Source organism: Rana temporaria, chromosome 3, assembly GCF_905171775.1.
Source record: "Rana temporaria chromosome 3, aRanTem1.1, whole genome shotgun sequence".
NCBI lineage: Eukaryota > Metazoa > Chordata > Amphibia > Anura > Ranidae > Rana > Rana temporaria.
The window spans coordinates 236,770,377-236,780,735 of record NC_053491.1 but is presented as its reverse complement, the minus strand read 5'-3'; positions in this window follow the sequence as shown (position 1 = coordinate 236,780,735).

Genomic DNA, 10,359 nt, shown 5'->3' with positions numbered 1-10,359 from the left:
CGGCTCATCCCTACTCCTGACTAGTGTTGAGCAGAATACGCCATATTCGATTTCGCGATATATCACGAATATATAGCCGAATATTCGAGAAATATTCGCTAAATTCGAATATTCGTGATATTTTATCGAAATGAAATGTTTGCGAAATTTCGCTATTGCGAATGCGAAAATAATTGCGAAATTTCGACAACTGTAGTAGTAGCACTCTGATTGGCTCAGAATATTCGTGATAGTTTATCGAAATTTCGCAAAATGCGAATGCGATATTTATTGCGGAATTTCGACAACTGCGGTAGGAGCACTGTGATTGGCTCATTATGAAATCGAATATTTGTGATATTTTAGCGAAAAAACAATATTGCGAAATTTCGCTAATGCGATTGCGATATTTATTGCGACATTATGGTTCGCGTATGCGCAAGCGCGCGAAAAACACGTGGCCAACACGCGACCATTTCCTGGATCCTTGGCAGTTCCCAGTTAATTTTCGCATCGCTGTTTTTTGCTGCCCTGTCCTGCAATTGCGAAGTGAAAATGGTTGGAAGCAATTTCACACCCAGTGAGGAAAAGATGCTGATTAGTGTAAGTATTTTCACCACTGTTATTTCATTATCTTTAACTGCATTTTAGACTAGTTTAAAAGTTAGTATAAAAGATCAGATATTAGTATTTTCCAAACAATGTGTCTCCTGCTGTTGCAAAACTACAACTCCCAGCATGCCTGGACAGCTGCAGACACCCTGGTTGGTAAATGTGTATTTAGGCACTTTCCTTGCTATTTAGCATAATGAATTTAACATGTTGTGGACATAGGACGTATGCGAATGTCCTGACTTCAGGGTCCTTAAGGCCCAAGGACGTTCGAATACATATTGCCCTTTAGATGTTGCAGAACTACAACTTCCAGCATGCCTGGGAATGCTGGCACTTCTAGTTTTGTAAGTTCTGCAGGCCCACATTTTTCAGACCTCTATACACGGGTCTCTAAACTGTGGCACCCTAGATGCAGCAAAAGTAAAATTCTTAGCATGCACTGACAGACCATGGCTGATGGGAGTAGTAGTTTTGCAACAGCTGGAGGTGGACTGGTCTTGAAACCCTGAGTTAGGTAACAAACTTGCAGTGTTTTGCAACCATTCTGCCTCCAGCTGTTGCAAAACTACAACTCCCTGCATGCAACTGGCTGCAATTACCCCCCCCCCCCCTCTCCCCCAATGTTAATGTACAGGGTACATTCACATGGGCTGTGGCTTATAGTGTGCTTCTAGCTGTAGCAAATTTGGCGCTGCAGCCACATTAAAAAAAAACATCTGGTACGGCACTGTTTCCTAAACGGAGCCTACAGCTGTTGCAAAACAACTCCCCAGTATTACCGGACAGCCATTAACTGTCCAGGCATGCTGGGAGTTAAAGTATAATTGTTGTACAGCTGGTGACGGTGAGCTACATGGTGTATCAGAGCATGCTGGTAGTTGTAGTTTTTAAATAACATCAACTCCATTATTTATTCAAAATTAATTCATCAAAAAGTCAAAAGAAACAAACATATTATTGTTCCTATATAAAGATAGGGATGAAAAAAAATAATCTATTGTACAGGCCCATTATAAGTGTCCAAAAATAATTATAGCGGTCAGATGAATAGCAACGCATTTCTCCCCTATACGTGTATCCTGTGTTGTTACTCATATATACATAATTATGCAAATGATAATGGCTGCTATATTTATGGAAAAAAGGTGGCGAACAAAATGGCAAGATATAAAATCTGTCATGTTACCCCTGTCATTGATTAATAAGGCGAGAATGCTTCCAATTGTTGAATATCATTGATTTCCGTCATATATCCATAAGGGTTTAAACAAAAGTATTATATTTCAATGTTTTTTATTAGTATATACAGAATCATATACAAACATATTGAACGTGCAAGTTCCAACAAGACTCATATAGATGTACATATCGTCTATTCGCAATTCTTATAACATTAAATTGAATAACAAATTATTTCTTTGTTTTGTAGATAAAATTAAGATTCCTTACTTATAGATAAAACAACTATTTTCATGTACAGCAGATATATTACTATTGCTTATACTACCGGTACAAATAACAGCTACATTACTATAACTCCACAGAGTTATTACATACCCATGCAAAGTTTGCATGAAAGTAACATATTAGAAAATTAAGATTATAAACCAACATATATTACGATCCCTTGTTTAACTCTCAAATGTTTTGGTTGACCCATGTTTTCCATGGTGACCATGCAACATCGAATTTGTGTAAGTTGTTTTGGGATAAAGCCCACAGTCTTTCATATGTCATATGAAGATTTGTTAAGTCTACAGCTTCCATCACTGAAGGAGGACACGGAACTTTCCACCTTCTGGTGATTGAAAGTCTAGCTGCTAGGAGTAAATTGATGGCTGAAGTTCGTTTATTAGCCTGAATACATTCCACTCCCAGGGATAACAATGCCAAAGCTGGGTTTGGTTCTATAGTAGTATTAGCTAAGCTATTTAAGATATCGAAAATATTTTCCCAATATTCCTTTAATTTGGGACAATTCCATAGTATATGGAGGAGATCACCTTTACCATCACATCCTCTCCAGCAGGCATCTGAATGTTGAATGCCGAATTTAGCCAACACATTAGGTGTGTAGTACCATCTTAAGTTTATTTTAACTGTCAATTCCCATAACGTAGCACATCTGGATACTGTTTGATTTATTACACAAGCTGATTTCCATTGATCGTCCGTAAAAGAGAGATCAAGATCTTTCTCCCATTGTATGAGTGGAGCAGATTTAGTAAATTCTCTTTTTCCTTGAAGTGAATTATAGAAAAAAGAGATACCTTTAGCTTGTATCTCTAAGGAATTGAAAAAATTCCAAGCATGTTTACAGATTTGGAGTTTCGCAGGATTAAAATTTTTTAAGCAGTTAAATACCTTTTTGTAAAAAACTTGGTGTGTTTGGGGTAATCGAAATTCAGATTTAATCGCACTGAAAGATTTAATTTCGTTTCGAACGAAGAGGTCCTGAATTCGTGTTATCCCATGAGAATACCACACATCAGTTATCTCCGATGATGAGATTACCTGTATGACTTTCAATGGAATATCAATTGTTACTCTCGGGAAGGAGTTCTCAGTGCATTTTATGAATTTCAGCCAAGATGATATGGATATTTTCATAGATGGTGGCAAGTGTGAGGGGACTTTTAACCCTATAAGTGCTCCTAATAGCCAATTTTTTGTTGGTTTTTGCAAGCAATATGAGGATTCTATGAATCCCCAAGATTTTGTGGGAGAGGCCTGAAACCATTCTTTAAGTTGGGTTAGTATAGAGCTGTGATAATAATCTAGAAAATCTACATAGCCCACTCCTCCCCACAATCTATGTTTTATGAGTTTATGGTGAGCGCACCGAGATCTTTTCCCCTGCCATACAAATTTAGAGAGAAGGGATTGTAGGGATTTGAAATAGCTAGCCGGAATTGGAATTGGAATACAACGAAATATGTATAGTACTTGTGGTAGGTGTATCATTTTAAAAGCAGATAATCTGCCCCACCATGAAAGTTCTTTTTCACCCAATTTGGACAGTTCTAACTGTAATTTTTTCCTCAGCGGTAAATGGTTCTTCGTAAATAAATCTTTGGAATTTTTTGTCAATTGGATACCCAAATAATGGATTTCGGATTCCGCCCAGGTGTACGGGAATTTGTGTTGTAATACAGCACTATTTACTGCGTCTATATTTATATCTAGGATCGAGGATTTGGACGTGTTCACTTTATAATATGATATTTTGCTAAACCAAGTCAGTAAGTTATCGATTTCTATCAGGGAGTTGTATGGGTTGGTTATCATCAGTATAACATCGTCGGCGAATAAGCTGATCTTATGGGATTGTTCTCCTATAGTTATTCCATATATATTTTGGTTAGACCTGACATGTTCAGCTAATGGTTCCATTAGGAGATTAAATAAGAGGGGGGATAAAGGACACCCTTGTCTAGTCCCGTTGGATATGGAAAAGGATTGGGAAATAAAGTTAGACGCCAGTACTCTTGCATTTGGAGAAGAATATAGAGCTAAAATTGATTTCAAAATAAATCCTTCAAAACCGAACTTTTGAAGAGTCATACGTAGATAAGTCCAATTAATTCTATCAAACGCCTTCTCTGCGTCCAAAGATAGGAGCAGAGAAGGCGTTCCTGTAATATTAATGTTGTGGATTATGTTAATCAACCTTCTGGTTGCATCAGATGCTTGTAGTATTATAATATACTTTGTTCTTCATCTTGCAGAGGTTCCTGCAGAAGGGCTACGATCAGCTGCGGAGGCAGCAGGAAAAAAAAGCAGTGGTCAGCTCTCTAATGCAGGAGTTACACAACCAAGAAGGCTGCCCACACGACCGCATGGCCATATTAAAAAAAATGGTCCGACCTGAAGAAGCGCCACATGGACCGGGTCAAGCGTATCCGGGATAAATATCATCCAGGTAAGTTATTGGTGACAGTTACAGTTTATTTTGTGCGTGTACTCAAGAGAGGAGCCGGACTGCAGGAGTTGGGAGTAGGCAGGCCTCCCCCAGAGGCAATCTGCCACCTTTCTCCATGCCCCGGGTGGCAATGGCAGGTGTGAGGGGGTCCTCCCACACAGCCCGTCCTACCTGCTCCACTTTGAAGCCCAACGGGGCAGAGGGACTCCCTATAAGGGAGTGAGAGGATTTGCCCGCTCAACCAGCCCTGTTAGTCCTTCGCCTCTCTTTTTAGAGACCGCGTGGTCAGAGTGCGTGCATGTTAACCCAATTTCTAGTGCGTGTGTAAGTGTGGTGGTTTTTGTGGGAGGGGGGTGGGCGTACTAAGCAGGCTTACCTCGCATAGCACACCCACCGGGGGCTGGGCTGAGACCACCAAACTCAATTCACATGTAGCCAAGAGCGTGATCCGAACCCCTAGCTGCAGAGGTGAATGGCTTGTCAGCGCAGTGGCAATCGCGTTGAGCCACTGCAGCTCCTTTGGTGACAGTTATGTAAGGTCATATGTAATTAATGTAAGGTCAGATGTTGTTAACCCAGACGCCATGTTGTGGTAACATATATCACCACCAGCCAAGGTATTCATAGTACTGTTGAAAAAAGACATGGGGGAGGGCTGTGGGCGGAGCCTAGCGGGTAGGCAATGCTGAGCTAGAGCTCCGCTCCGTGACAGAGATTGACCCGCAAATAACGGTGGAACACCGTGGGCATAACCACCCAGAATACTGGGCAAAGCTTCAGGAAGGGTGAGAGAACATTTTTATACGCTATGGTGCTGAAAGGTACGAGAGGAAAGGGGAAATTGCTTCACAGCAGCAGCACGCAGCATCCCCAGTCTCCTCAGCATCTCAAAATCACCTCAGAGAGAAAGGCACCAGCCCCCTCTGAGGGATTCACCTCAGTGAAGCAGAAAAAGGCCAGCGTTAAAAGCTCAAAACAATTGGCTTCTCTCAATACTACTGTCTCAGATAGTGAGGAGGATGACAATGTGACAAACCCCACAGCAATATGTCACAGCACAGCGGTACCCACAAGTCTCCTGAGGCAATTTGAAAAGATGCTGCACAAGGCGCTCCAGACCACTTCAGATCAGATAACAAATAGCCTGACTAAAGAAATTAGGGAGCTTGGGGGCCGCACAGAAGTACTTGAGACTAAAATGGATGATTTAGAAGCTTACACTCAGGACTGTGTATCTGAAATTGAAACCTTAAAAGAGGAAAACTTGATATTGCAAAATAGATTGGAGGAATTCGAAAACAGAGCCAGGAGATCAAATTTGAGGTTCAGGGGACTACCGGAATCTATCATTGACCTAAATGGTACAATGTTGGCACTGTGTCAGGAAATATTACCTGGGATACCAGCTGACAGGCTGGAAATGGACAGAGTTCACCGAGCACTAACGTCCAGGAAGGCTGATGGTCCCCCTAGGGACATCATAGCTAAATTTCATTTCTATCGAACAAAGGAGCTGATTCTGCAGACCACCAGAGAGAAGAGCAAGCTAACTTTTCAGGGGAATGAATATCAAATCTTTGCGGACATTTCGCAAATGACAATCAACAAAAGGAGAGAAATGAGACCCCTCCTATACGAATTGCAGCAACGCCAAATCAAATATCAATGGGGCTTCCCTTTCTCCCTGCGATTCACCTGTCAAGGCACAAAAATTGTGTGTAGAACACCAGCTCAGCTTCAACAGGCCCTGCTGGACTTCAAAATAATTGACAGACCTCCGTCGGCAACTGCAGCCCGCAGAAGATCAGCTTCCACTTCGCCTCGGGACAACTTGCCGCTTCAGAACCACAACAATGGCATCCAGAAATTACATAAGAGAGGCAGATTTGTGGAACAAGCACAGGAGCAAGAAGACACGATGGACTGAGATCTGCAAGCAAGTCAGTCTTACCCACCTTTAGACTTCTAGTCTTTCACCCAAACCTAGGTTGTATGACTCAATGAGTTTACAAGATTAAGTAGAAGTTCATGAGTTTCTAAGTTAGCAAATTTATTAGAGCAGAAGCTCCTTATTATCATTTTTAATTGAGTTAGTGCTTTCCCTTTTCTCTTTATTATCAATCTCCCCAGACTTTCCAGGCTCAGGGGCTATATATCTTGCCTCATATTCACTCAGCAACTCCTAATCCCTTTGCCGCGTGACTGGCACACTACGCCACCTACTGGGTGGCCAAGCCACCCTGGTACCCTAGATGTACCTAAAGCAATTCTCCATCATCCTTTTTCCACAACACTTTGCATACCAACAGTAAATGGGAATGCCGGCACTTAGGTCATTCTTCACAATAGGCCGTCTGTTCGATAGCATCAGTCCATCGCCCCAACCATACTGTTTCGGATGTAGGATTCCTCCAGTACCCTTTATTCAAACACAGACACTTCTTGATGCTCCCCTTTATCACCTTATCACCTTGACTTGCAAATTACCCTCCATAGATAGACTAGTAGCCCCTACTTTTCCACGGAATCTCCTATAACGTTGCACTCACGGTTTCCATTAGGGATGCTTACCGGAAATTTTTAGGACGCGGGTCTCCCTCGATCGGAACCCACATGCGCCACACACGGCTCCCCTCTGACCCCCGCAGTTATTTGCGAGGGTCTGACGTGGGCCCAATTCTCCCTGACCGGGCACCTCCCCCCCGTTCACGGACCAGACTTACAAGTTTGTTCTACGTATTGATGCACATATGTTTATTTTATTTTAATGTGCTGTCTTTTTCTTTGGAAATTTTCATTTTTAGGTCTCCCCCCCCCCCTTATCCTCAGTCTGCATGGATTAGATCGGGAGATCGATGTACAGGACACCAAGGTAAGAACATTGAGATGGTTTGGCTATCATGGCTCCTTTGAATGTATTAACCTTAAATGTACAGGGCCTCAACATACCACAGAAACGGGTTAAGGCGTTTAGACACTTCCAAGCTAAGAAAGCACATATCATATGTTTACAGGAGACGCACTTCACTCCCAGTACGACCCCTAAATTCTTTCATGCCTCCTATCCACAGGTCTTTACCGCATCAGCTAGTTCCAAAAAAAGGGGCACCCTCATAGCCTTTCATAGATCAACGCCATTCACAATTAAGTCTGAAATCATAGACCCTGAAGGTCGTTACAACATCCTGACTGGCCACATCTTGGATAAGGCGGTAACAATTGTATCGTATTATGCCCCAAATTTAAATCCCTTGCCATTCATGTCGCATCTGCTGCAAGTGATAAACTCGCATAAATTCGGATCCCTTATTATTTGTGGGGACACTAATCATGTCCTTCTCCCTTTTTTGGATAAAACACCCTTCTCCCCCGCGAAACAAGTCAAAAGAACCCTATCCACCTTGCTGGCTAAATATAATTTAGTGGACTCCTGGAGGGAAACGAACCCCACTAAACGCAAGTACACGTACTATTCGAGCCCCCATAAGTCGTCCAGCCGCATAGACCACATACTCCTGACGATAGGCATGCTGCCGGAGGTGTTGGATTCCGACATCGTGCCTATTCCATGGTCGGATCATAACGCGGTTCTCACTACATTAGCCTCCATAATCCCCAAAAAACAGGACCCAACATGGTATCTACCAGACAAAATTCTCAAACACCCCATGTACAGGACTATAGTTGAGCAAGAGTTAAGTGAATATATAACATTAAATAAGACCCCTGACGTCTCCCCGTTAACTCTTTGGGAAGCCCACAAGCCAGTGCTAAGAGGGAAAATACAGAAGCACGCTGGGACTTTTAAAAGAGAACGAAAGCAACTTTCCTATAAATTAGAAAAAGAACACGATTTGGCCTTTGAGGCCTTCCAATTCGATCACTCACCTAAAGCAAAAGCCCGACTAGATAAAGCTCGTACGGAATATGACCTATTCCTCTCGGACTCGGCGGACAGGGCGATACTCCGGACCAAGCACTTTTTTTACAAAAACGCAAATAAATCAGGAACTCTTCTTGCGAAGTCGCTCAACTCCATTAACAAAGCATATAAGCCTATCCAACTTAAAACGGCAAACGGTATAATCTCTAGTAACCCAGTCAAAATAGTACAAAAATTCAGCTCTCACCTTAAAAAACTGTACGCAGAAACTAACACATTTAGCAAACAGGACACGGAAGACTTCTTTTCTGATTTACATTTGCCACAACTAAACACGTCTCAAAGTGCTCTAATGGATGAACCGATCACGCAAGAAGACGTCCTACAGGCTGTCGCTGAACTAAAATTAAATAAAAGACCAGGTCCGGACGGGTTCACTGCCCGTTATTATAGATCATACAAAGACCTACTTTCTCCCATGATGGTGGAAGCCTTTAATGATCTACTAAATCGGAGGTCCTTTAGACAAGAGTCTCTCACGGCCACTATCTGCATGATTCCCAAACCGCACTCCGATTCCACCTGCTGCGACAATTACCGCCCTATATCCATGTTAAACACAGACGTAAAATTACTAGGTAAGATCTTAGCCAATAGATTGAACAAAATCATAGGAACCCTGATACACCGTGACCAAGTGGGCTTCATGCCCAATAGGCAGGCAGGGGACAATATCAGAAGGGCATGCTTACTGGCAAATATAGCTAAAAAGAGGAAAATTCCAGCCTGCTTTCTTTCCCTAGACGTCAGACAGGCCTTCGACTCAGTCTCATGGTCATATATGGAATTTCCGCTGAAGAAATGGGGCTTTGGCCCCTACTTTACAAATTGGGTCCTGCAATTATACCAGAACCCTAGAGCGTACGTGAAATATGCGGGCTACAAATCTGAAACCTTTAATATACAGAGGGGAACCAGACAAGGCTGCCCACTTTCCCCATTATTATTCGCCCTCCTGATAGAACCCCTAGCCCAAAAGATTAGAGTGGATCCTAAAGTACTCGGTATCGAGTTGGGTGGCGTTACTCACAAACTTTGCCTCTATGCTGACGATATACTGTTGTTCCTCTCCTCTCCACAAGTAACGGGTCCAAACTTACTCCCAATCTTACACCAATTTGCGTCCATATCAGGCTTGGCAATAAACCCCAGGAAATGCTCAGCATTGAACATTTCTCTTTCTAGTACGGAACTGTTGGCAGCAAAAGTGGGCCTCCCTTTTGAGTGGCCAACTAGAAGCATTTCATACCTGGGAATACATTTGACTGCAGACATTTCAGATCTCTATGCGCATAACTATCCAGTCCTCCTGAAACATTTGACGACTTTATTAAAATCCTGGGCCCTACTCCCTCTTTCCTGGTTTGGAAGAATCGCGGCTGTGAAAATGACCTTACTACCCAAGCTCCTATACCTTTATAGAGTGCTCCCTATATCCATACCGGCTCACTACTTCAGGATAATACAAAGGAGAGTTTCATCCTTCGTATGGGGTACCTCCAGGCCAAGGATCAAACCACAAATATTACATCGCCCAAAGTCAGCAGGAGGGCTAGGTTATCCTAGCTTCGTAAATTATTACCGAGCAGCACAAATGGCCACAATAGTCAAATACCATGCTAAGCAAGAGGCACCATTATGGGTGTCTATCGAGGCGATGGAATGTGACCCAATTTCAATTTCGAACCTATTGTGGATCACCCCTAAACAAAGAAAGCACATAACTAATCCCATCATGAAACATTCACTTTCCCTGTGGGACAAAATTAAAAATAAACACCGCTTGATGTCTCCTTCAGCCCCCCTGCTGTCTTTTATTAAAAACCCTGCTTTTTACCCAGCCTGGGTCTATCCTAACTCCTTTAAGGAATGGACGGATCGAGGCTGCATACGAAAATAT